Source organism: Saccopteryx bilineata, chromosome 3, assembly GCF_036850765.1.
Source record: "Saccopteryx bilineata isolate mSacBil1 chromosome 3, mSacBil1_pri_phased_curated, whole genome shotgun sequence".
Classification (NCBI taxonomy): domain Eukaryota; kingdom Metazoa; phylum Chordata; class Mammalia; order Chiroptera; family Emballonuridae; genus Saccopteryx; species Saccopteryx bilineata.
In genome coordinates, this window is record NC_089492.1 from 268,764,219 (window position 1) to 268,789,348 (window position 25,130).

General features: G+C 48.7%; 1 non-coding gene and 1 pseudogene across 1 annotated transcript; one reads left to right on the forward strand and one right to left on the reverse strand.

The window, feature by feature from the left end:
* Positions 1–10,990: 10,990 nt before the first annotated feature.
* On the forward strand, positions 10,991–11,066 carry TRNAT-AGU (transfer RNA threonine (anticodon AGU)). Its single transcript has one exon. It is a non-coding gene; the product is annotated as a tRNA-Thr (tRNA).
* Positions 11,067–16,196: 5,130 nt separating this feature from the next.
* Positions 16,197–22,530, reverse strand: LOC136330062 (transmembrane emp24 domain-containing protein 10-like; annotated as a pseudogene).
* Between the last annotated feature and the right edge of the window lie 2,600 nt (positions 22,531–25,130).

A 25,130-nucleotide genomic window follows, 5' to 3' on the forward strand; every position in this document is an offset into this window, starting at 1 on the left:
GAGCTGTTGGATAGTCTGGATGCATTAGCTATAAAGGAGAGAGGAAGACTCTTGGGAGGAGTGATCAGGAGAGGAATATTGGTTAATCTTGTCCCCACCAAGCCTTTCAGCAACCTCTTCTTCCCAGCAGTTAGGACACCTACATAGTTTGCAGAGCCCAATACAAAATGAAAATGTAAGGTCTTCCATTCAAAAATTATTAGAAGTTTCAAGAGGACAATAGCAGTACATTTAACCAAACACGGGCCATTCCAAGAAGAGGACAATGTGTGACTACACCCATAAAGGTGGCCCTGCCAGTGGCTTATATAATTCTTCACTAAAGGCTCCCCTCAAACCAGAATACTCTGGAGTTAACCCATAGATCGGGTTCCCTGATTTGGAGGTTAGGAGAGGAAGGTAGGGAGTAGAAAGAAGCCAGGGTTATATTCCCTTCGCTGTTCCTAACTACAACACCCAAACATTCTCACCTTCCATCTTCAACCCAGACCAACTTCAGGCCAGTATCTCCCAACTTTCCCTCTTATCCCCTGACCTAATGGGACAGATAGGCTTCTAAGACACCCAGATTCATGATTGCTTGGCTAGGTACATTTCTTTGCTGGTCCTAGGAGCAGCTAAGGAAACTGACTTCCCCACATCCTGAGGACAGGGCCCAAAGTCCATCCTGGAGCCAGGCTATCACCTGACCAGAGAGAAAGTGTCAGCCTGTCCCCAGGGTGCAACCAGCAACAACCAGGTTTGGGGCAGCAGCCTCTCTACCCCCAAACTCTAACTTTAATCCATCTGTTTTTGGAAAATCCAGAACCACCCAGACCAGTGGTGGGCAATCTTTTGAGCTTGGTGTGTCAAAATTCACCAAAAAACCAAGCATAACTCAGGTGGTATGCCACTTCGAGAAAAAAAACAACATAAATTTCGTGATATTTATACTTTAAATAACAAAAATGTATAATTGTAATATATAACTATTTAATAAACCCAAAACTAATATTTAACTAACCTGCTTAGTCACTTCTTTGTTCATCTGTCAGTAGGTTTCTTTTGTTGGTCTTGATATTATTTGTGTGGGGTGCTGTGAACTAAGCTAAGTGAGGGGGAGGGGGAATTCTTTAACTAACCTGCCTATTAGTGACTTTTTTGTTGCTGAATTTCATTGGCTAAATCTTCAATTGAAGGTTGGTATTTTGTACATTTTAAGCCCAAGTAAGCGCTACTAACTTCATCTGTCAGCCTGTTTCTTTTGTTGGTTTTGATATTATTTAACGCTGAGAATAAGGATTCACAAAAGTACATAGAGGGAAAAGTTGTGAGTAAAGCCATTGCTATATTTTTCAGGGTGCTAAAAGTGTCTGGTAATCAGTTCCAGGCACTCCAAATTTCCTGTTCGTAGTGGCATTCCTCTTGATTCTCCAAGTGGCACCTTTCCAGATTCTCAAGCTTTGACCTCAAGTCGACAAACACCTGAGCCCAGATGCTGTCTTGAAATTCTGCAAGTTGCATCTTATGTAAATTAAGATGGCTGCCGCTATTTCTAATGGAGGGAACCGGCACCCATAGCACTGGCCCTCGACTCTCCCAGCCTCCCCCTCACTTATCTCAGTAATGATGGTCAATTAGAAATCCACGACACCTCAGAACAGTAGATTGGATGATGGTTGCTGTGGTTATGTGGTTGCTGGTAATGGCGATCACAGGGCCCCCAGACATGCCTCCCCCATGGCATTCGCTGCTCCCTGCTCCGCCGGCAGGAAGTGAGGTCAAAGATCCTCTAACGGCCTAACCAGAAGTCCCAGAACTAGACGCTCTGTGCTGAGTTCTGTTGTTTTGGCCTGCAGACCTCTGGCACAGAGTATCTACATTACAGCAAATGTTTTCTCCTCGGCTACTGCACCTGGCCGTGCAGGAGCCGAGGATGAAATGTCCTTCTCAGCATGCGGCCCCATACTTCTCTGGTATGCGGCCGCATGCAGCTGCGTGTCATTGAAAATGGCTGCGTGTCATAGGTTCGCCATCACGGACCCAGACACTGCCCTCACACCCTTCCAGTCCTCCCTCATCCTCTACCTTGGGACATCTGCCTCCCATAGGCTCTAGCTTTGTCCCTTCCTGGGACCTGTCCTCTTACCTGCAGACTCTGGCCTGGGCAGCCAGGCCAAGGTATGGCTGAGCTTCCCTCATTTTATAGGGACACCAAGATGGGGAAAAGCCTTCAAATCACACAGCCAGGGAGGGAGCACCTGTGGCTTCCCTCAGTGTTTAGACCAGTTGGAGGGGCTGTAACTGTAGTGAAGGGCAGGGCAGTTCTGCAAAATTGAAGATGTTGAGAAATTAATAGTACTCCTGTTCCATAGACAAGAACGCCTACAGAGAGGTGGAGTGGCTTGCCAGCAATCACACAGCCAACTCTGGGCAGAGATGGCATTTAAAAGTGATTTGTGTTCATGTGTATTTGTGTATATGTGTGTGATTGAGCACCTGTTTTATGCCAGGCACCCTCCCCCACCCCACACAAGCTGCTTTCAAGAGTTGGCAGTTGCCTGACCTGTGGTGGCGCAGTGGATAAAGCATCAACCTGGAAACACTGAGGTTGCTGGTTCAAAACCCTGGCTTGCCTGACCTGTGGTGGCGCAGTGGATAAAGCATTGACCTGGAAATGCTGAGGTTGCCGGTTCAAAACCCTGGGCTAGCCTGGTCAAGGCACATATGGGAGTTGATGCTTCCAGCTCCTCCCCCTTCTCTCTCTCTCCCTTTCTGTCTCTCTCTCCCCCTTTCTCTCCTCTCTAAAAATGAATAAATAAAAAATAAAAATAAAAAAAAGAAAGAAAATTTTATTAAAAAAAACAAACAAACCCTGGCTTGCCTGGTCAAGGCACATATGAGAGTTGATGCTTCCTGCTCCTCCCCCTTCTCTCTCTCTCTCTCTCTCCCCCCCTTCTCTAAAAAAATAATAATAATAATAAATAAATAAATTACTGTAAGAGTTGGCAGTTGTCTGACAGGTGGTGGTGCAGTGGATAGAGCATTGGCCTGGAATGCTGAGGTCCCATGTTCGAAGCTCCAAGGTCGCTGGCCTGAGCACAGAATCACTGGCTTGAGCATGAAATCATTGACATGATCCCAAGATCACTGGCTTGAGCCCAAAGGTCACTAGCTTGAGCAAAGGGTTACTGGTTTGGCTGGAGCCCTCCACCGCCATCAAGACATGTTCAAGAAGCAATCATGAACAACTAAAGTGAAGCAACTACAAGTTAATGCTTCTCACTCTTTCTCCTCTCTCTCTCAATTAAAAAAAAAAAGAATTGACAGTTAAGCCCTGGCCAGGTGGCTCAGTTGGTTGAAACATTGCCCCCATACACCAAGATTGCAGGTTCAATCCTCAGTCAGGGCACATACAGAAACAGATTGATGTCTCTCTCTCTCTAAAATCAATAAATAAAAATTAAAGGAAAAAAAAGAATCAATCAATGAATGCAATGCATGGATAAATGGAACAACAAATTGATATTTCTCTCTGTCCACCCACTCCACCCTGCCCAATTCCTCTCTCTCTAAAAATCAATTAAAAAAATTTTTTTTTAAGTTGGCAGTTAAGACCCTGGAAAGGGGGAGTATTTATTCTGAGGTCACAGCTAGGCCTCCAGAAACCTCCAGAAATGTTCTGATTCACTTTGAATGTACCTTCATGTGTTTTTCTGGGCAAAGGGTCCTCAGCTTTAACCAGCTTCTCAAAGGAGTCCTGAAATCTGAGAGTCTACCCTTTGATCCTCTGTAGTGGAGTAGAAGATAGAAAGGGGCTCCTTACATCAGATGCATTTCCCCCCTCTCCTTCCTAGCCCAAGGGTGAGGGAGAACGCTGCAGGTCCCATCCCCACAGTGTGTCCCCTCCTGTGTAGCATCTGTGGCAGCATGTTAGCATTTCAAACAACCTCCCTGCTGAGGTCTTCTTTGATCCTCCTAGCATCTCATAGAATCAGGCCTCAAGTCTAACTCCACCCACTTTCCCTGCTAGGTTGAGAGGTGAAATACCCACAATGTGTTAGTGGTGTGTAGCTGGAACTGAGGGAGTGTTGTGAGCTCCCAGCTCTTAAGTTGGTGCCAGCTCCTAGAAGGCGAGGGAGGGATAGCATGAGAAAGGAAGGGGAAGAGGTGAGAGAGCAGGGGAGACCAGAGAGAAAGGGAAAGTAGCTGTTTTCACTGTCCAGATTCCAGTATGGAATGAATTCCGATTCCCTTCATTCTTTCAGCAGTTATCTCCTGAGACCAGCTCTGTGCTCCAGGCTTTTTTTTTTTTTTTTTTTTTTTTTTTAGAGAGAGAGGGACAAACAGGAAGGGAGAGAGATGAGAAGCATCAACTCATAGTTGCAGCACCTTAGTTGTTCGTTGATTTTCTCATGTGTGCCTTGACCAGGGAAGGGGCTCCAGCCTAGCCAATGACCCCTTGCTCAAACCAGCGACCTTGGGCTCAAGCCAGGGACCATGGGGTCATGTCTATGATCCTACGCTCAAGCTGGTGACCTTAGGGTTTCGAACCTGGGTCCTCCATGTCCCAGGCCAATATTCTATCTGCTGTGCCACCACTTGGTCAGGCTTCTTCTTCTTCTTCTTCTTCTTCTTTTAAATTTTTATTGATTGATTTTAGAGAGAGAGGAAGGGAGATAGACAGAAACATAGATCTGTTCCTGCACATGCCCTGACTAGGGATACAAACCCACAACCTTGGCTTATGAGAATGACACTCTTACCAACTGAGAGACCCAGCCAGGTAGAAAAGTGGTTTTTAAACTTTTTCTTTTAGTATTGGAATTTTTATTTTCCCCCTCAAACAAAAGCTACCTGAATTTTATTTGAGAGATAAAATGGATAAAAGCAATGTTTTATAGGTACAGATTTATTTATTTTTATTTATTTATTTATTTATTTTTTCATTTTTCTGAAGCTGGAAACAGGGAGAGACAGTCAGACAGACTCCCGCATGCGCCCGACCGGGATCCACCCGGCACGCCCACCAGGGGGCGACGCTCTGCCCACCAGGGGGCGATGCTCTGCCCATCCTGGGCGTCGCCATGTTGCGACCAGAGCCACTCTAGCGCCTGAGGCAGAGGCCACAGAGCCATGCCCAGCGCCCGGGCCATCTTTGCTCCAATGGAGCCTTGGCTGCGGGAGGGGAAGAGAGAGACAGAGAGGAAAGCGCGGCGGAGGGGTGGAGAAGCAAATGGGCGCTTCTCCTGTGTGCCCTGGCCGGGAATCGAACCCGGGTCCTCCGCACGCTAGGCCGACGCTCTACCGCTGAGCCAACCAGCCAGGGCTACAGATTTATTTTATAACTCAAAACTTATAACCTTTGCCTGACCAGGCGGTGGCGCAGTGGACAGAGCTTTGGACTGGGATGCGGAGGACCCAGGTTCGAGAGCCCGAGGTCACTAGCTTGAGCGCAAGCTCATCTGGTTTGAGCAAAGCTCACCAGCTTGGACCCAAGGTCGTTGGCTCGAGCAAGGGGTTACTCAGTCTACTGAAGGCCTGCGGTCAAGGCACATATGAGAAAGCAATCAGTGAACAACTAAGGTGTCGCAATGAAAAACTAATGATTAATGCTTCTCATCTATCTCCTTTCCTGTCTGTCTGTCCCTATTTATCCCTCTCTCTGACTCTCTCTGTCTCTGTAAAAAACAAAAAACAAAAAAAACCCTTATAACCTTTACTTACCACAAAGTAAATCAGCAGGAACAATGATGACATATTGATGGACTAAAAACTCGAAACCCTGAGTTATATGTGATGGTTATGGTTTTAACTGAGAGCCACCATTTAATTTATTTCTGCAGCAGTTTTAGTCAGTAATTAAAAAATACTGCGCTCCATCAACAAGCAGGGGCAAATGATGAGAGTTTCAACAATGTGGTAGAAATGTCAGGAGAAGCTTTATTCTGAAGTCTGCTCAGAAATGAGTTATCCAGGCCTGACCTGTGGTGGCGCAGTGGATAAAGCGTCAACCTGGAATGCTGAGGTTGCCGGTTCAAAACCCTGGGCTTGTCTGGTCAAGGCACATATGGGAGTTGATGCTTCCTGCTCCCCTCTTCCCCTTCTCTCTCCCTCTCTCTCACAATCTTTCCTCTCTAAAAATTAAAAAAAAAAAAAGTAAGAAATGAGTTATCCAGCCAGCCCAACTTAATGGCTTGTCAAAAGTTAGCCTAGGCCTGACCTGTGGTGGCGCAGTAAATAAAGCATCAACTTGGAATTCTGAGGTCGCCGGTTCGAAACCCTGGGCTTGTCTGGTCAAGGCACATATGGGAGTTGATGCCTCCTGCTCCTCCCCCCTTCTCTCTCCCTTTCTCTCTCTCTCTAAAAATGAAAAATCTAAAAAACAAAAAAGCCTAAGCTGGCTAGCACTAACTTGCCAGGTAGGTGTCCTTGGGCAAGACACTTGCTCTCTCTGGATGACAATTTCCCCATCTGAATATCTGAGGATTTCACCTAGGAAAAGAGTATGTGTGGAAGTATCTGAGCGTGCTGTGGGGGTGGGGGTGGGGCGCAGCACAAATACGCAGAAGCTTCATTACTCATCCTCACCATCCACTCCCATCTCAGCACTGGCCTGAAGAAGGGGCCACAAAACCACTGAGCTGCCCAAGGTCTAAGGCAGAGGTGGGTTGCCATGGAGATGCGCTTTGTTTCCCAACTGTTTGGCTGCATCTGACAAGCACAAAAAAAGCCAAGCCAGATGAACACTGACCTTGGCAGAGAGAGCAGGGATTTCCTGACCCCAACATCCACAGGGCTCACTGCTCTCTAAGGAGAGGGGTTCCATGCTCAGCTCTCACCTCCCCAAATAGGGGGATGATCAGTCTGGCCTCCAAGCTGGTAAGGTTCTATGTAGAAGGATTGCTGGGTGGGGCCTCAAGGTATTTGCAGACACCCCCTGCACCAGTCCTGGGGAGCAAGACTGACCCAGTACCCAAGGGCAGGGCTAGGAGGGAAATGCCCACATTCAGGGCCTTCTGAAAGCTGGAGGAGGAGTAAAGATGTGTGGGCAGGGCTCTGTGCCCACAGTCAGAGGGAAACAGTTGGATGTAGATTCTCAGAGACAATCCCGACCCCACCATCCATACATGATCCCACATGAACCCACTGAGACACAAACAGCTTACACACCCACATGCACACAGGTTCACACCCGGATACACAGATACACATAGCAAAACAAATCCAGATAGGCACTGACACGTCTAGATAACTGTAAACGCTCAGATACCCTATCAGACAGACTGATATCTAAACAAACACACAGATACAGAAACATACTGAAACACAAACTTGCACACAGAAGCAACCCACACACACACACACAATCACACACAGACAGGATGATACACAGACCTACACAGATATACAAATGTATACATTTTCAGATGTACACACCCTCATACACAGTTCCATTGATATAAAAACTCACTGACCCATAATCCAGAGAGAGAGATACAGAAGACCTTGTTACACAATATGAAGGCACAAAGAGTTACAAGTAGAAACATGGATCCAGGGAAGAGAAGAGAAGGAAACTAATAATACTTGGTGAGGATCAATTCTGCACAGGCAGTGCAGAAAGACTGTTATTTGTAGGATCTTTTAAAAATCCTTCCAACAATCTGTGAAGCTGGTAGTAAAATGTATTGCTTTTTACCAATGCAGTACTGCCGACTACACATGCCTGTGAAAGGCCCAAACAACGCAGAAGTCAATGGGGTGAAATGTGAAAGTGCCTCTTTACACACGTTCCCCACCTCACCCCAACCACAATTATTAGGGGGCAGTATATACATTTTCTAGGCATTTACATACAACCACTTAAAGATAGTACAAGTTTGTACATTTTCTACAAAACTAACTCAGAAAGTTTTGGAAATTTGACCAAGGTCATGCAGCTTGTTAGTAGCAGAATCAGGATTTGGATTTAGCCCAGGCTCACTCCAAAATGCTCTTTCTGCTGCCTCAGCCCACAGACAACCACAGACACAAATTCACAAAGGGGAGGCCCAGGGGCAGGGGGAGGGGCTCACCTCTAGGCTGGAGAGGAAGGGAGGCCCAACAGGCTCTCTGCCTGATTACTCTGGGTCCCTTGGGTGGCTCCTCTGGCTAAAGGCGTTGTCCCTATAAATTCCTATTAAGTGGCAAGTGTATTCCTGGGACTGGAACCTTTGAATCATTGACCTCAGGTGAGCACCTTGCAGGTAACTAAGTGATACACACACTCAGAGCTCCAACACCCAGGACTAGCCTATCAGCTTCCCCCAGTCTCTTAACCCCGCCTCTCTCAGTCAATCCCTTCTCTATGTGTCCCAGTGGGAAGCTTTCTAAAGCTAAATGGGGACCTTGTCCTTCAAATGTTTAAATCCCTTCCTGTTATCTCCAGGATAAATCCCAGCCTCTTGGACACACAGAGCCCTTCACTCTCTGACCTGACCTGCCTCTCCCCATTTTTCCATTTGGCAAAGCACTTCTCCTTTATAACCAGCTCAAATACTCCCTTGTTGAGTGTTCTCTGACTTCCCCATGCAGAATCCCTCCCTGCTCCCATTCCCCACCACCTGCCCCACAGGGTTTGCCCAGGATTCATCCACCGCAGGACTTCTAATCATTATTACCCTCTTGGCATCTTCACTGCTAGACTGACCAGCTCAGGCCCTGCCCTAAATACATTACATAATTGCCTCCCTTACTCCTTACAATAGCCCTAAATAGGTAAGTATTGTCCCCATTTGACAGATAGTTAAGTGGAGGCCCACAAAAGTTAATACCTTCCTCAAGATCTGGTTTTCTCACAGATCGGTCCTTGGCCGAGCCATATACAATCACATTATAGCATCCGTTTCCATCACTCTCGCAGCAGCTACAGCAGACAGCCTGAGACTAGGGACTGGCCTCCTTCAACTCCGACGCTGCGGTGCTGGCACAGGTTTGGTACAGTGGGAAGAGGGTCAGTGAATGGTTGTTGAATGGGATACTCATCCATTTACTATGCCCATGAATAACAGAATAAGGGAAGATGGGAGAGACATGTTGGGAGGCTGGAGGACCCTGGGAGAGCCCCTGCTGGCTGGGTTTTCCCAGGAAGTCACTAAAGGCAAAAGTTCCCTAAGGATCTGCCTGTGGTGCCCCTGGAGTCTAGCAGATTCTGCTGGGGGAGCAGGTGTCCTCTGGCCCCTTCACATGTCCCTTCAGTCAGAAGCTCTCAGCCAATCTGTTATTAAATATTGACTGTTTCCCACTCAGCTCAGCTTAGTGCCAGGCCCTGAAAGAGGAGACCAGAGAGCAGGAGAGTGGGAACTGTTTATAGTTAATGATCACCTACCAGGTGTCTCATAATCCTCCCAGTAGCCATATAGGCTGGATTCTCAACTCTATTTTTGCAGCTGGAGAAATGAGGCTCAAAGTGGGGACCACACTGGTTCCAGATCACACAGCCAGTGAGCCAGGGTCCAGAGTCAGGCATCCTTCCCTGCATCCTGCACCCCCACCCCCACTGCCGCCAGGGAGGATGTGGACCCAGCTCAGAAGAGACCCAAGGAGGCCATTTTTGAGGTGGGGCTGCAGCTAGAACACACCATCCAGGCTAATTGTCTGCAATAACAACAGCTTGCATTTGTCCAGTACTTTCCCTTCCATTAGCTCATTCAGCCCTCCCCCACTTCCCCCCACACCATGCCTATTATTATTATCTCCATTTGACAGATGAGGGATGGAAGTTCAGTGAGGCTGAGTGACTTTCCCAAGTTTGCCCAGCCTGTGTGCAGCAAAGCAGGAGAACAATTTTGGGCCCTAATCCTCCCCCTGGGTCTCCCTGGTGCCTTACTTTCACCCCCTCCCCGCAGTCTTCCATGCTGCCCCAGGGGAGCTGTCTAAAACCCAAGGTGATCTAGTTCTAAAGACCAGGCCAGTCTCTGCCCTCTCTGACCTCACAGTGCCACACCTATGCCCGCAGCTTTGCCTGACTCGTTTACACTTTAAGCTCCTGCTCAGCCAACAAGTGCCAACTCAAATGCTACTTTCTCTAGGAAAGCTTCCTGGGTTGGCTTCCTCCGTACAAACCTCTAATAGAGCAATTATCTTATTACATTTAAGTGTTTGTCTGTCTCCCTCACAAGACTTGTAAGTTCCTCAAGGGCAAAGACAATGATTTTTCAACTCTGTCTTCCCTGCACATTGCTTTGCATCCTCAGTAAATACTTGTGGAACGACTGGACATCTGTGGGCCTGGGCCTGGTGGAGGACGGTGGGGCAGTGAAAGAAACAGGGGCATCAAGAAGAGAAACTCGTGTTTGGGAGGAAAGAGAAGGGATGGGGTTTTGCTTTTGGCCATTTGGCATCTGGGGTGCCATGAGGATATCCAGTTGGACATGCCTAATAGGTAGGAGTTGGGGGTGGGGTGGGGTGGGGGTGGGGAGGAACACTGACCAGAAAGAAAGGATATTAACAGCAATTTACCATGTGCCAGACCCAAGTGCTGAATATTTTATGTGCATTTTCCCATCCGATCACCAGGAGGTACCTAATATCAACCCATTCAATGGAGGAGGAAGTTGAGGCTCAGAGAAGTAAATTAAGTTATCCTAAGTAACACAGCTAGTAAACGACAGTCAGGTCGATATGATGTAAAAGTCCATTCCCATAATCCCTTCCCCATACAGTAGACTAGAAAGGACTGAGCTTACGGAACACAGACCTTTAAGGAGGAGAGAGGAAGCAGAGCTCAGAGGAGGAGCTAGTTTTCCAAGACATAGAAGGAGAAGCAGAGCCTGACCAGGTGGTGACGCAGTGGATAGAGCGTTGGACTAGGATGATGTGGAAGACGCAGGTTCGAGACCCCAAGGTTGCCAGCTTGAGTACGGGCTCATCTGGTTTGAGCAAAAGCTCACCAGCTTGGACCCAAGGTCGCTGACTCAAGCAAGGGGTTACTCGGTCTGCTGAAGGCACATATGAGAAAGCAATCAAGGCCCTGGCCGGTTGGCTCAGCGGTAGAGCGTCGGCCTAGTGTGCGGAGGACCCGGGTTCGATTCCCGGCCAGGGCACACAGGAGAAGCGCCCATTTGCTTCTCCACCCCTCCGCCGCGCCTTCCTCTCTGTCTCTCTCTTCCCCTCCCGCAGCCGGGGTTCCATTGGAGCAAAGATGGCCCGGGCGCTGGGGATGGCTCTGTGGCCTCTGCCTCAGGCGCTAGAGTGGCTCTGGTCGCAACATGGCGACGCCCAGGATGGGCAGAGCATCGCCCCCTGGTGGGCAGAGCGTCGCCCCCTGGTGGGCGTGCCGGGTGGATCCCAGTCGGGCGCATGCGGGAGTCTGTCTGACTGTCTCTCCCTGTTTCCAGCTTCAGAAAAATGCAAAAAAAAAAAAAAAGAAAGCAATCAATGAACAACTAAGGTGTCGCAACGAAAAACTGATGATTGATGCTTCTCATCTCTCTCCATTCCTGTCTGTCTGTCCCTATCTATCCCTCTCTCTGACTCTCTCTGTCTCTGTAAAAAAAAAAAAAAAGAGAGAGAGAGAAGAAGGAAAAGCAGAAGATGGTGTTTGAAGTGAAGAAAAGAGCTCCGGGACGGGTCTGGGCAGCCGTGCCTATTATCCCTGAGAGCTCAAGTTGGGATGGGTGCGGGATTTGGCAACTAAGAGGCAACCTTCCTGGGAGTCAGTAACAAGACTTGCAGAGTGGGAGGTGAATAAGTGGGGGTGTGGGCTGGGAAGAGGAGAAAACAGGGAGCAGTCCAAAGGTAAGGGGATGTGGGCCTAGGAAGGAGAGCAAATGGGTTTGGGCTGACCTGGAAATACTGGGGGAGGGATGCAAGCAGGTGGGAGGAGGAGGGGTGAGCCGTTGAGCATTTTAGGTTGAGGCAGTGACTACAAATTGACTCAAGGACAGCTTCTGTCTCATTCTCAGTGCCATTCCCATCTTGCAAGCCAACCCAGCTTATCCTCATTCCTCTTTTCCCTCCCCTCCCCCACCCAGTCTCTTCCATTCCCCAGAGGTTGTCAGGACCAGCCACCCCCACCGCCAATCTGCTGTCTCACCCTCCCTGGCCCAGCCTGGTGAAGCAGGCAGGGAGGAGTTTCCAGGCAGGAAAGGGCTGAGTCACTCGCCACACATCTGGTCTCAGATCTTGATACCCAGTTGGAAGGGGTAGGAAGGAAGAGGGCTCCTCCCCCCCACACACAAGCTCTCTGGGCCAGTCCTCACGCTACCAGCTGTGTGAATGAGACAGGCTGGGAGAGGAGAGCCCTTTCATAGTAACAACCAGATTTTGCTGGGCTGCTTCACCCACTCCAGCTGGGATCCTTTGCTGCTGGGATTGCCTTTAATGCTCAGAACAGCCCTGAAAAGTACAGTTTGTCACCTCTATTTCACAGGTGAGGAAACTCAGAGAGACGAAGTGGACTGGGCAAGGTCAAGGGGATTTGGGAGCTGGTCTGCGGGTGTCCACATCCCATGCTTTGGGGACACAGGAGAGGTGATGTTTGGGGACAGTGGACAAAGGGACTGAGGGACTTAGGCATACCAGTTTGTGATGACGGCAAAAGCTGGGTGGAGGGAAGCACTTGGCCCAAGCTGCTGCCATAATGGTCCCTTCCCAAAGTCCCAATGGAGGAGGCACTCTCCTTCCCCATCCCCTGCCCTGCCCCTGCTGTTGTTGACTTAGCTATGAGCTGCCCCTACTGCCTTCTTCGGCTGTTTCATCCTCTCCTGTCCCCTCCACACTGAGAGGACTAGCAGGGGCCTTGGCAGGAGGTAGCCTGCCATCCTGCATGCTGCTGGGGCACAGTGTTCCCATTGTCCTGAGCAGAGGGAGGCGTCCAGGTCCTGGGGAGAGGCGGTGGTAGTGCGGGGTGATCATGCCAGACCTCTGCTCTCTCCCCAGACTGCTCAGCAGCCTCCTCTGAGGCCCAGGCTGTCTTCTCACACGACATCCAGTGTGACAGTGGGCAAGTCACATCCCTCCTCCCACACCTGATCTTAGCCAAAAGGCTGAGAAGCGATACATCCCCCTCCCAAACAGGGCTTTCCACATACCGTGGTACATGCTACCCTGAGGTATGAATTTAATTCGTTCTGTAACCGAGCTTGTAAGTCAGTCAACTCATATATCAAACTGCAGATACTAGACCTGTGTGCCAACACGCCAACTAGCGGCAGCTTCCTGAATCACAACTCGTATCTCGGAATATCACTTTGATCTCGAACAAAAATAAGGACTGAGTCACAACTTGTATCTTAAAAGAGTATGTTGGTCTGTTCGTATCTCAAGGTACCACTATATATTATATAGAAGCACATACAGAGCAGCATTCTTCTGTAGACCCAGACCATCCTTGATAGTAACTTTTGATTGATTTAATTATATATAATGCGGTTAGAGTCATAACTGTGCCATTTGCCTTGTGAAGTTGGGACAAATTTCTGGACTTCCCTAAGTCTTGTTTTTTCTTCTTAAAAATAGGAATAACAAGCCTGACCAGGCAGTGGTGCAATGCATAGAGCATCGGACTGGGACGTGGAGGATCCAGGTTCGAAACCCCGAGGTCGCCAGCTTGAGCATGAGGCTCATCTGGTTTGAGCAAGGCTCATCAGCTTGAGCCCAAGGTCGCTGGCTTGAGCAAGGGGTCACTCGGTCTGCTGTAGCCCCCTGGGTCAAGGCATATATGAGAAAGCAATCAATGAACAACTAAGGAGCCACAACGAAGAATTGATGTTTCTCATCTCTCTCCCTTCCTGTCTGTCCCTATCTGTCCCTCTTTCTGTGTCTCTCTCTGTATCTGTTACAAAAAAAAAAAAAGGAATAACAGGACTTGGCTGGTTAGGTAAATCTGTTAGAGCGTCCTCCTGAAATGCCAAGGTTGTGAGTTCGATCCCCAATTAGGGCACATGCGGGAAGCAATCAATGAATGCACAACTAAAACAACAAATGAATCAAATGAATGCTTTTCTCTCTCTTTCTCTCTCTGTCTCTCTAAAATCAATCAATAACAGCCCCACCCAAATGTCTCCATTGGTTAGAGCAATGGTAGTCAACCTGGTCCCTACCGCCCACTAGTGGGCGTTCCAGCTTTCATGGTGGGCGGTAGCAGAGCAACCAAAGTATAAATAAAAAGATAGATTTAACTATAGTAAGTTGTTCTATAAAGATTTATTCTGGCCATGGCCGGTTGGCTCAGTGGTAGAGCGTCGGCCTGGCGTGCAGAAGTCCCGGGTTCGATTCCCGGCCAGGGCACACAGGAGAAGCGCCCATCTGCTTCTCCACCCCTCCCCCTCTCCTTCCTCTCTGTCTCTCTCTTCCCTTCCTGCAGCCAAGGCTCCATTGAAGCAAAGTTTGCCCGGGCACTGAGGATGGCTCTGTGGCCTCTGCCTCAGGCGCTAGAATGGCTCTGGTTGCAACAGAGCGATGCCCTAGATGGGCAGAGCATCGCCCCCTGGTGGGCATGCCGGGTGGAACCCGGTCAGGCGCATGCGGGAGTCTGTCTGCCTCCCCGTTTCCAGCTTCAGAAAAATACAAAAAAAAAAAAAAAAAAAGATTTATTCTGCCAAACAGCAAAAATCTGACATAAACTACTTGATAAATAATTATTATTATATGCTTTAACTTGCTGTAACTCTGCTTTATAAATATTATAAAGTAAAGTTACTTCCATACTTTATAAATCACCATTACTGTGTAACCGGTGGGCGGTTAGAAAATTTTACTACTAACAAGAGATACAAAAGTGGGTGGTAGGTATAAAAAGGTTGACTACCCCTGGGTTAGAGAGTTGTCCCAATGTGAAGAGATTAATGGTTCAATCCCCAGTCAGGGCACGAATAGGAATAGCTTGATGTACCTCTCTCTCTCTCTCTCTCTCTCTCTCTCTGTCTCCACCTTTTTCTCTCACTGAAATCAATTGATTTTTTTTCAAATAAGCTGAAAAATATCAATCAATAACAAATTTAAAAAATGGGAATAACAATAATGCCACACCCCTCCCAGAATGGTTGTCAGGGTTGATTTAATACCTAAAGCAGGTACCACATAGTGTTAAAAGTAAAAAAGCTAACATTATTTTAGGTTTTTATTTGTTGTTGTTTTTTAAGTAGTTGACCACAAACATTTTAATTCTCTAAATGAAATTTTCTTTAAGCATTATATATAGCTCAAAACTCATTTTTCCCCCCTGATATCAGATGAGATTGAGCGCTTTCTGCGTGGAATGGTCATAAACTCTTTTTTTTTTTTCAAAGCTCATTTCTGCCCTGGCCAGATAGCTCGGTTGGTTAGAGCATTGTTCCGAAGCACAGAGGTTGCTGGTTCAATCCCCTGTCAGGGTACATATAGTAACATTTCCTTTGTTCCTGTATCTCCTCCCTCTCTCTCCTGCTAAAATAAATAAATAAAGCTAATTTCTATTAGGTGCCATATCCATCACCTTTTTTTTTTTTTTTTTTTAATAATTTTATTTATTCACTTTAGAGAGGAGAGAGAGAGGGAGAGAGACAGAGACAGGGGGGAGGAGCTGGAAGCATCAACTCCCATATGTGCCCTGACCAGGCAAGCCCAGGGTTTCGAACCGGTGACCTAGCATTTCCAGGTCGACGCTTTATCCACTGCGCCACCACAGGTCAGGCTCCATCACCTTTTTAAGATACATAAGATTATGGAAGGGTATGATCAGAAGCTACCTACCTAGACATTTCATGTGAGGGCTAAGATAAAATTAAGGGTGTTTTCACAAAGACATCCAAAGAGGACAATGAGGATGAAGGAACTTCCACACGGTCATACAAATCCTGGTAAAGGAAGTATCGTGGAAGCCCAAGCTGGAGAGCAAGGGGGAGAAGGAAAGAAAACACGGTTCAAACAGACCACACAAGGAAACCCAGTACAAATGCTGGCTCTGGCATTATCTAGGTAAGCCTTATTTTGTATGTGTGTGTGTGTGTGTGAGATAGATAACTCTAATGATAGTCTTATTGTTGCAAAAAACAGTCCAAATCCTATGAAGTTAAAAAGAAGTTCCTCAACCACTTGTTGGGTGTAGGTAGGTGGGTAACCCATTTCCTCCCACGCCAAGAGAGATTAGTACTGGCAAGAAAGTTGGCGGTGCTGTTAGTAGGATGCCTTAGGCCAGGCACATGCCAGCGATGTTCTGCTGGCTGAGATGCAAGGTGGGAAAAGAGCAGGCTTCACCACCCAATCAACTTCTTGGCCTTGAAGAAGCCACGAAGGTAGACCCACCACGTGGTTAGCTCAATGATGCCAGACATTAAAAAGATGCTGACTACAGGCCCCGAGTGTTTGTTGATTCATTGGTATCACGCATCTCCTCTTCTCACTTTTTCATGTAGGCAAAATTATTTTTGTTATTATAAAGTACATTTTTAAATGTTTACTTTATTGATTTTAGAGAGGGAGAAAGAGAAAGACAGGGACATGACTGATTCCTGTATGTGTCCTGACCGGGGGTGGGACCTGCAGCCTCTGCACTTCAGGCTGATGGCCTAACCAAACAAGCTATCCCGCCAGATCACGTAACAACATTACTAACAACAGATTCTGAAAGGTCTTCTAGGCATCATAAGGTGTCTAGGCATCTAAAGGTTTGAGCTTCTTAACTTTTGCAATCTCTTCATAATGTTTTGCCTCTACTCCATGCCTCAGGTCTAGGATCACGAGTTGGTCAGGTGTCCTCCCAGTTCCCTTGCTTCAAAACACATCTTGAACATGTCATGATCTTTTTTTTTTTTTTTTTTTTTTAAAAAAAATTTTTATTTTTTTTTATTATTTTTTTTTATTTATTCATTATAGAGAGGAGAGGGAGAGACAAAGAGAGGGACAGAGAGAGAGAGAGAGGAGAGACAGAAGGGGGGAGGAGCTGGAAGCATCAACTCCCATATGTGCCTTGACCAGGCAAGCCCAGGGTTTCGAACCGGTGACCTCAGCATTTCCAGGTTGATGCTTTATCCACTGCGCCACCACAGGTCAGGCGAACATGTCATGATCTTCAGCGGTAAAGGCAAGTTCCCCTTGGTTGCACCCTCTTTGGAGTACAGAATATAGCTAGCAGAATCTGTGATTTTGAGGTGGGTGTACAAACTGCCAGCACCCCAGACTGGTCGGTGATCTATGACCCAGTCACCAGCAGGCCCTGTGGATCTCCTGGCCGAGGGAGGCTTCAGCGGGAGTCAATCAGCCAGTGGAAGGACATGGTGAGAACAGAGCTAGCACCAAGCAGGAATAAAAGCAGCAGCACTAACTGGCAAGGGCCACACTGGGCTTGTGGGCCAGATAAGCCAAACGTGGTACGGGAGGCTACTCACCATCTGGGCCTCTACTCTGCCAGAACCCAAAAGCAAAAAGCTAGGGTTATTACTGAGGGATTTATGATTACAAAATAAATTCATGCTCAGCCTGACCTGTGGTGGGCAGTGGATAAAGCGTCGACCTGGAAATGCTGAGGTTGCTGGTTCGAAACCCTGGGCTTGCCTGGTCAAGGTACATATGGGAGTTGATGCTTCCAGCTCCTCCCCCTTTCTCTCTCTCTCTCTCCTCTCTATAAATGAATTAAAAAATAAATAAATAAATTCATGCTCAAAGAGAAGATGGGAAATTCAGAAAAGCACAAAGTCATAGATAAAAACCACCTGAGGCCCTGGCCGGCAAGCTCAGTGGTAGAACGTCAGCCCGGTGTGTGGAAGTCCTGGGTTCGATTCCCAGCCAAGGCACACAGGAGAAGCGCCCATTTGCTTCTCCACCCTTCCCCCTCTCCTTTCTCTCTGTCTCTCTCTTCCCCTCCTGCAGCCGAGGTTCCATTGGAGCAAAGTTGGCCTCAGGCGCTGAGGACGGCTCCATGGCCTCCCCCTCAGGTGCTAGAATGGCTCTGGTTGGAATGGAGCAATGGCCCAGATGGGCTAAGCATCATCCCCTGGTGGGCATGCTGGGTGGATCCAGGTCAGGATCATGTGGGAGTCTGTCTCTCAGCCTCCCCACTTCTCACTTCAGAAAAAATACAATTAAAAAACAAACAAACAAAAAAAACCCACCTGTAGACCCTGGCAGGTTAGCTCAATCAATTAGAGCACTGTTCCGGGACGCTAAGGTGTGTGCTCTGATCCCGTCAGGGCGCATACAGGAAGCAGCCAATGAGTACAAAACTAAATGGAACAACAAATAAATGCTTCTCTCTCTCTCCCTTCCTCTTTCTGTCTCTCTAAAACCAATCAATAATTAAACCCAGACAAATCATTTTTAAAATTTTTATTTATTTATTTTTGAGAGAGAGGCAGGGAGAGAGAGAGAGAGAGACAGGAACATCGAGCTGCTCCTGTGTGTGCCCTGACTGGGGAATTGAACTGGCAACCTCTGCACTCCAGGACAATGCTCCAACCAAGTGAGCTATTTGGCCAGGGCAGAAGGACCTTTTTGTAATGATTTTCTTACATAGAGTAGAACTGACCATCCTCACCCTCCGGGTGCGCCCCTGTGCATCCAGGCTGGGCTGGTAGTGTTGGGGGGGGATATAATCTGCATTTTCTACATCCTCTCTAGACCTCACTTCCCTGTCTGGAAAGGAAAGGATTAAACTAATCAGGGAAGACAAATAGATTTAATTTTACATGCCAACTGCTGCCTCAGATGAAGTGATTCTAGACCCAGAGTGCCATGGTCAATTAATCATGTTTGTCATGAAAAAAAAAATCATGTCTGTCATGGGCAGAAAAAGGGGTAGTATGTGTATCTTGTGTAGCCACTGGGTAGAGTCTAAGAAATCCCTAAGAACTACTTTAGTTTTTAACATTCAAAGAACCTTTCCCCCTTTCACTCTACTCCCTATTCTAGATCCTGGCTTCCTTCAGGAAGTGGAGAGGGCTCCTTGCCTCTTCTCCCATCTCAAGCCCGACCTCAGCATACTTCTGGGGTCTAGTACACAAAGTAGCTCCTATTCAAACATTTTAAAATTTATTGATTTTTTTTTAGAGAGAGAGGGAAACATTGTTAATTTGTTTCATTATTTATACATTGATTGATTGATTGATTCTTTTCTTTTTTTGACAGAGACAGAGAGAGAGTCAGAGAGAGGGACAGATAGGGACAGACAGACAGGAAGGGAGAGAGATGAGAAGCATCAATTCTTTGTTGTGCCTCCTTAGTTGTTCATTGATTGCTTTCTCATATGTGCCTTTACTGGATGGCTACAGCAGACTGACTGACCCCTTGCTCAAGCCAGTAACCTTGGGTTCAAGCTGGTGAGCTTTGCTCAAACCAAGTAAGCCGTGCTCAAGCTGGCAACCTCAGGGTTTCGAACCTGGGTCCTCCACACCCCAGTCCGATGCTCTATTCATTGCACCACCGCCTGGTCAGGTTCATTGGTTGATTCTTGGATGTGCCCTGACAAAGGATTGAACCCACAACCTTGGTATATCCAGACAATACTCTATGCAACTGAAAGTAGCTCCTATTTAACATTCTGCATTGTTGTACCCTCTAAGCAGAGCCCAACTCAGGCTCAGAACATGGAAGCTAGGGACAGGGGAGGGTCTGGGTGTTTTCTCACTAAAAAGGAAGTATGCAAATAACATGCATAATAGCAGCCATTTCTTACCAGCCCAAGCTAGGGTATTTGAATATTAAATGTCCAATGCAAATAAATACAAATCAGCACCTCCTCTCTCATTAGCAGAGCCTGCAGTTCTTTTTTTTTTTTTAATTTTATTTATTTATTTATTTTTTACAGAGACAGAGTGAGTCAGAGAGAGGGATAGACAGGGACAGACAGACAGTAACAGAGAGAGATGAGAAGCATCAGTCATTAGTTTTTCATTGCGCGTTGCAACACCTTAGTTGTTCATCGATTGCTTTCTCACATGTGCCTTGACCGCAGGCCTTCAGCAGGCTGAGAAACCCCTTGCTGGAGCCAGCGACCCTGGGTCCAAGCTGGTGAGCTCAAACCAGATGAGCCCGCACTCAAGCTAGCGACCTCAGGGTCTCGAACCTGGGTCCTTCTGCATCCCAGTCCGACACTCTATCCACTGCGCCACCACCAGGTCAGGTAGCACCTGCAGTTCTTTGGGCAATACTGCCTTGTGTCAGCCTGAGTGGATAGGTCCAGGGTCAAGACTGACCTCCCTGCAAGTGTGAAGGTGGCCTGAGGGCTCTGTGAGGGGTACCTGGACTTGGTAAGGGGATAGAGACTCAGAGTAGGAACTCTCTAGGGATTGGGATGGGCTCAATCCAGGGGGAGGTCTTCTGTAAAAGAGATGGGGACTCAGTGATGAGGAGGGAGCTGGTGAGCAGGCAAGAGGGAGGGAGTTCAATGAAGGGGAGAAGTCTACAGAATCTGAGGTGTGGCCTGGCCAGGTAGCTCTGTTGACTAGAGCATTGTCCCCATTTGCCAAGGTTGTGAGTTTGATCCCCAGTCAGGGCCCACACAAGAATCAACCAGTGAATGCGCAACTAAGTGAAACAACAAATTAATGTCCCCCTTCCTCTCTAAAATTAATAATTTCTTTTTGTATTTTTCTGAAGTTGGAAATGGGGAGGCAGTCAGACAGACTCCCGCATGCGCCCAACCAGGATCCACCCGGCATGCCCACCAGGGGGCGATGCTCTGCCCACCAGGGGCGTCGCTCTGTTGCAACCAGAGCCATTCTAGCGCCTGAGGCAGAGGCCATAGAGCCATCCTCAGCGCCTGGGCCAACTTTGCTCCAATGGAGCCTTGGCTGCGGGAGGGGAAGAGAGAGACAGAGGAAGGAGAGGGGGAGGGGTAGAGAAGCAGATGGGCGCTTCTCCTGTGTGCCCTGGCCGGGAATCGAACCCGGGACTCCTGCACGCCAGGCCGACGCTCTACCACTGAGCCAACTGGCCAGGGCCTCTAAAATTAATAATTTTTTAAAAAAATTAAAAGAAAAAGGAAACTGAGGTGTGGTCCCACTTCTCATCTTTTCCTCCCCCTCCTAGTCCTGGAGGCTTGCCAAGGAATAGAGCATCCTTCAGATCCCAGGATTCCAAATGCCTTTCTGGAAGCTGCCTCCGGCCCTCAGGACGTCAGAGGTGGGTGGAAACTCCTGGGAAATAAGAAAACCTGAGAAAAGCTCCCTCTTCCTCCATGTCCCTAGTCCTGACCCCCTTCTCACTGGCTTCCAGGGGCTTACTCCCAGCTCCTATTCCTTCCCTGAGCTATTATTCCCCTCACTAAGCCCACCCCCTCACTGCACTCCCACCCCTCACTGTGCTCCACCCCTTGCTGAGCTCCACCCCCTCACTGAGTGGCTGGGACCAGCCTCTGGCCAGAGCCATACCAGCCACAGCCCTGTCTTCATGGTGGCCCAGGCCTCTGCTGTGAGATGGAAGAGACAGTGGCAGAGCGATCAGTAATAGCCTGGAAGGAGAACTCTGCTAAAGGCTTTCTTGGTCCCCTTCCATAGTGGCTCTGGGCCTGCTCTGCCAGCAGGACGAATGTTGAGATGATGCCGCAGGCAGAGAGGCAGTTCCCCTCTGTCCTGCCAAGACTCAAGCCAGGGGCTGGAAACACAAGAGCAGGCATTGGTCCCACCCTGATCCCCTGAACAAGGGCTGCACTGTGCACACCCCTCCCATCCCCCCACCCCACCCCTCAGGCCAGGACAGGGTCAGGCAGGGCCACCCATGGAGGCCGGAAACAGGACACCCAGGCAGCAAGGGAGCAAGGGAGAGAGGCTGTAAGTTCCAGGGATATACAGTCAGACCTGCAGGCAGAGAGGCTGTGTGCTCACACCCCGGAGTCTGGAGTGACAGGGATGGCCACCAGATGTTCTAGGCATCTCCAGGACACAGAGAAGCATGTGAAAAGAGACCCAAGCCCACAGTCATAGAAACAGGGAGGTTCCACCTGATGGTGATCCTGGAGTGCCTTGGACAAGGACACAGGAATCACAGGTGCCGCTGCCCAGTCACAGCCTTCATAAGAGCCCCGAGGCTCCTTGGCTGACTTCATTCACTTACCCATCCACACAGTCCCTGCAACTCAATTCTGCCAGCCCTGTGTTGGGCAAGGGGCAAAGAGATGAAAAGACCCTGTTCCCAGCTTCATGGAAGTGGCTGAAATCAGGGTCTGCATTCCATGCAGCTTTATATTCTAAGTGCCTGCCTTGCCCATAGTCCTTTTCCACTGGTTATTTAAGTCACTGTACTCTGAACCAAGTGACCCAATTGCTCTGCTACCTACTCTCCCAGAGGTGGGCCTGGCCCTCACTCAGTTGGCCAGAGGCCCATAAAGTAGTTCAGCTGGAAACTGCCCTCCAAGAATCAGATTCACTAAACCAAGTAGATCCTCTCTCGGGGAGTAAGAGAGCAACCCAGAGAAAGCTGTGAGCAGGGACAAGAGGCCATAGGAGCCAAGCACAGCAAGGACACTGGGCAGAGAAGTCGTGCAGGAGGAACAGAAGTGAAGGCCCAGAATGACCGAATCTCTGTGATCACCAAATGTTAGACTTGGAAGCATTAGCCACCTGCAGCTGTGGGGCTATTCTGCTTACTGTACATCCGTGGAGATGCCAGGTGGCTGGAAGGTAAGGGGTACCCTCCCGTCTTCCTTACCTCCCCACGGAGCCTCACAACAAGTCCTGTCCCCTGAAGCACTTGGATAAACATTTCTCTGGTCCTTTTACCCAAGATAGCCAAACAAAACCCTGTCTCTCACATCCCTGAGTGTCTTGGCCACCTCCCAGCAAAAGCCCACAGTGGGATTCAGAGGGAGCCATAAAGGGCAGCAACAGTCTTGGACCTGAATGCCAAAGATGAGATTTAAATCCAGCCTTTGTCATGCACCTGCCTCTTGGAGCTTCAGTTTCCTCATCAGAAATTGGGGAGGAAAGCCTATTGCCCCAGAGGCTGTTGGGAGAATGAAATGAGACAGCCTCCCCCAGGGGTCCACCTGTCACACTTCCACTTATCCAGTTTTTGTTGCTTCCATCCCTATTCCAGATGGAAATCCAGAACTTCCATTAGTCTGGGACCCTTGCTCTAACGAGTCTCCCTCAGGCTGGGCGGGGGCTCTAGATAACTCCCAGGAGCCTGGGATTCTGATCTAAAAGAAGAGCCTCACAGGAACAGAGGTCAGTGGATAGTGGAATTTCAAATACTTGAAACCAAGCAGTGAAGAGGTTGCTCAAGCCTGGACTCACTTAGTCACCTTGTCTTTCATCCCAGCGCCTTGGTGCAAGGGAGGGGGCCCAGGGCAGGAAGCTGGACTCCGATTAGAACAGGAAGTCCTGCCAGGCTGCTGGGCCTCACATGAGACTGTGTCACCTCGCCTCTGGATGTGATGCCGCACGAGAACTGTCACAAGCCTCTTTTTCTCATTTCTACCTATGTCTCATCATCTTTCTGCCTTTCTCTTGAGGACTAGCAGCCAGTCAGCTCTGGGCTGATCCCACCCCCATCCCTGCAGCTACAGAGATCTGGAGCTACAGAGATCTGAGTTCAAATCCTGACTCAGGCACTTTCTGACTGTGCAACACTGGACAAGCTGCCTCACCTCTCTGAACAAGACTGAAGTGAATGAGAGACAACGTGGGAAGAGCCAAGCGAGGGCCGAGATTCCTCAAATGTCAGTTTCCTTTCTCCTTCCCAGGTCCAGAGCCCTGGCCTGGGGCCATTAAAGGGACTGGAGGAGGCCAGAGAGCCTGTCCTAAACTTCAGGAGTCATGGGATCAAACACACATGTCCACTCTGTGACCTGCAGCAGGGCACTGCAGGGCTTTGAGCCTCGTGTTTTCGTTTATCAAGTGCAGGTAGGTACAAAGGAGGCTTAACTAATGTTAGTTCCTCCTTCTCTGGTCATACATAGATGACTGCCTGGAGGAAGGGACTAAGACTCCCTTTGGGTGGGAAGAGGGGAAACTGGGCAAGAGAGGGACTGCCCTTTAAGGTAGGAGGCTGTAGGAGGGGGATGGCAAGAGGTGTCACCAGGACGGGGGACACAGAGCTGGGCTTTTCTGAAGGGTGGGGCAGACTCCATCAGTCAGGGCTCAGTTGGAGGAGCTGCTCAATGGACATGGACCCACAAAGGCTCAGACCTCTTCTACTTCTTCTTCTCTTTGATTGATTTTAGAGAGAGAGGTAGGGAGAGATTCTTGTATGTGCCCTGACAAGGGATCAAACCCAAAACCTTGGCATATCAGAACAATGCTCTAGCCAACTGAACTGGCTGGCCAGGGCTCAGACCTCTTCTGAGAGGACTCTGCTAGCAACACACAGAATCACACACACACTTGCCCATGTGGTCACAGAAAGACAGTCTGGACACACATTCACATACTGCTTACACTCAGGGACATTCAATTCACATCATCACCCCCAGACACAAAGACACATTCTAAGACATTCACAAACTCATCCACAAGCATTTTTATACCAAAGTATAGCCACACAAAGGTACACATTCATACATGCTCCTGTACACAATATCCACGCAGACAAAAAGACAAACACAAAGACCCACACTTGTAACCTCAAGTACATTCACACTTGCACCAGCAAAAGCACAACCACACTCACTCCTGCACACCCAGAACATCCTCACAGACGCAGAGGCACAAAGAGATGCTCAGACACATTCACACATTCCTGCACACAAGCTTGCACACTTGAGCGCATCCTCATGGTTAAAGGCATACACTTATTTTGTACACACTCATGCACACTCTGGAACATTCACAGATGTTTGATCAGATACACTCACAGTCTCCCCCTCACCCAGTCCTGCAGGAATCCCCAGCTCTCCAGCCAACAGGGCACAACTCCTTCTCCCCACCCACTTCCCACCATCCTCTGGGGCCTCTGGGACCTCCCTCTGGAGCTGGGGGAGGGGACGTGGCAGGGCTCGCCCTGCTGATGTGGCAACTCACTCACCTGCACTCTGGCCTCACCCTCCTCTGGGAAAGGCTTAAAAGGAGCGGGAATCCCAAGCGCTGACCTCACCAGGTCTCAGCCCTTGTCTCTCAGATGGAGAAAGTGAGACTCAGAGAGGGGTCGAATAGAGATTGGGTCTTGAACCCAGGACTCCAGTGCCAGGGGGCAGCCAGGAGGCTGGGGGATGCTTATGCTGTGAATGGGGAAGACTGGGTTCCAGGCTCAGCTCT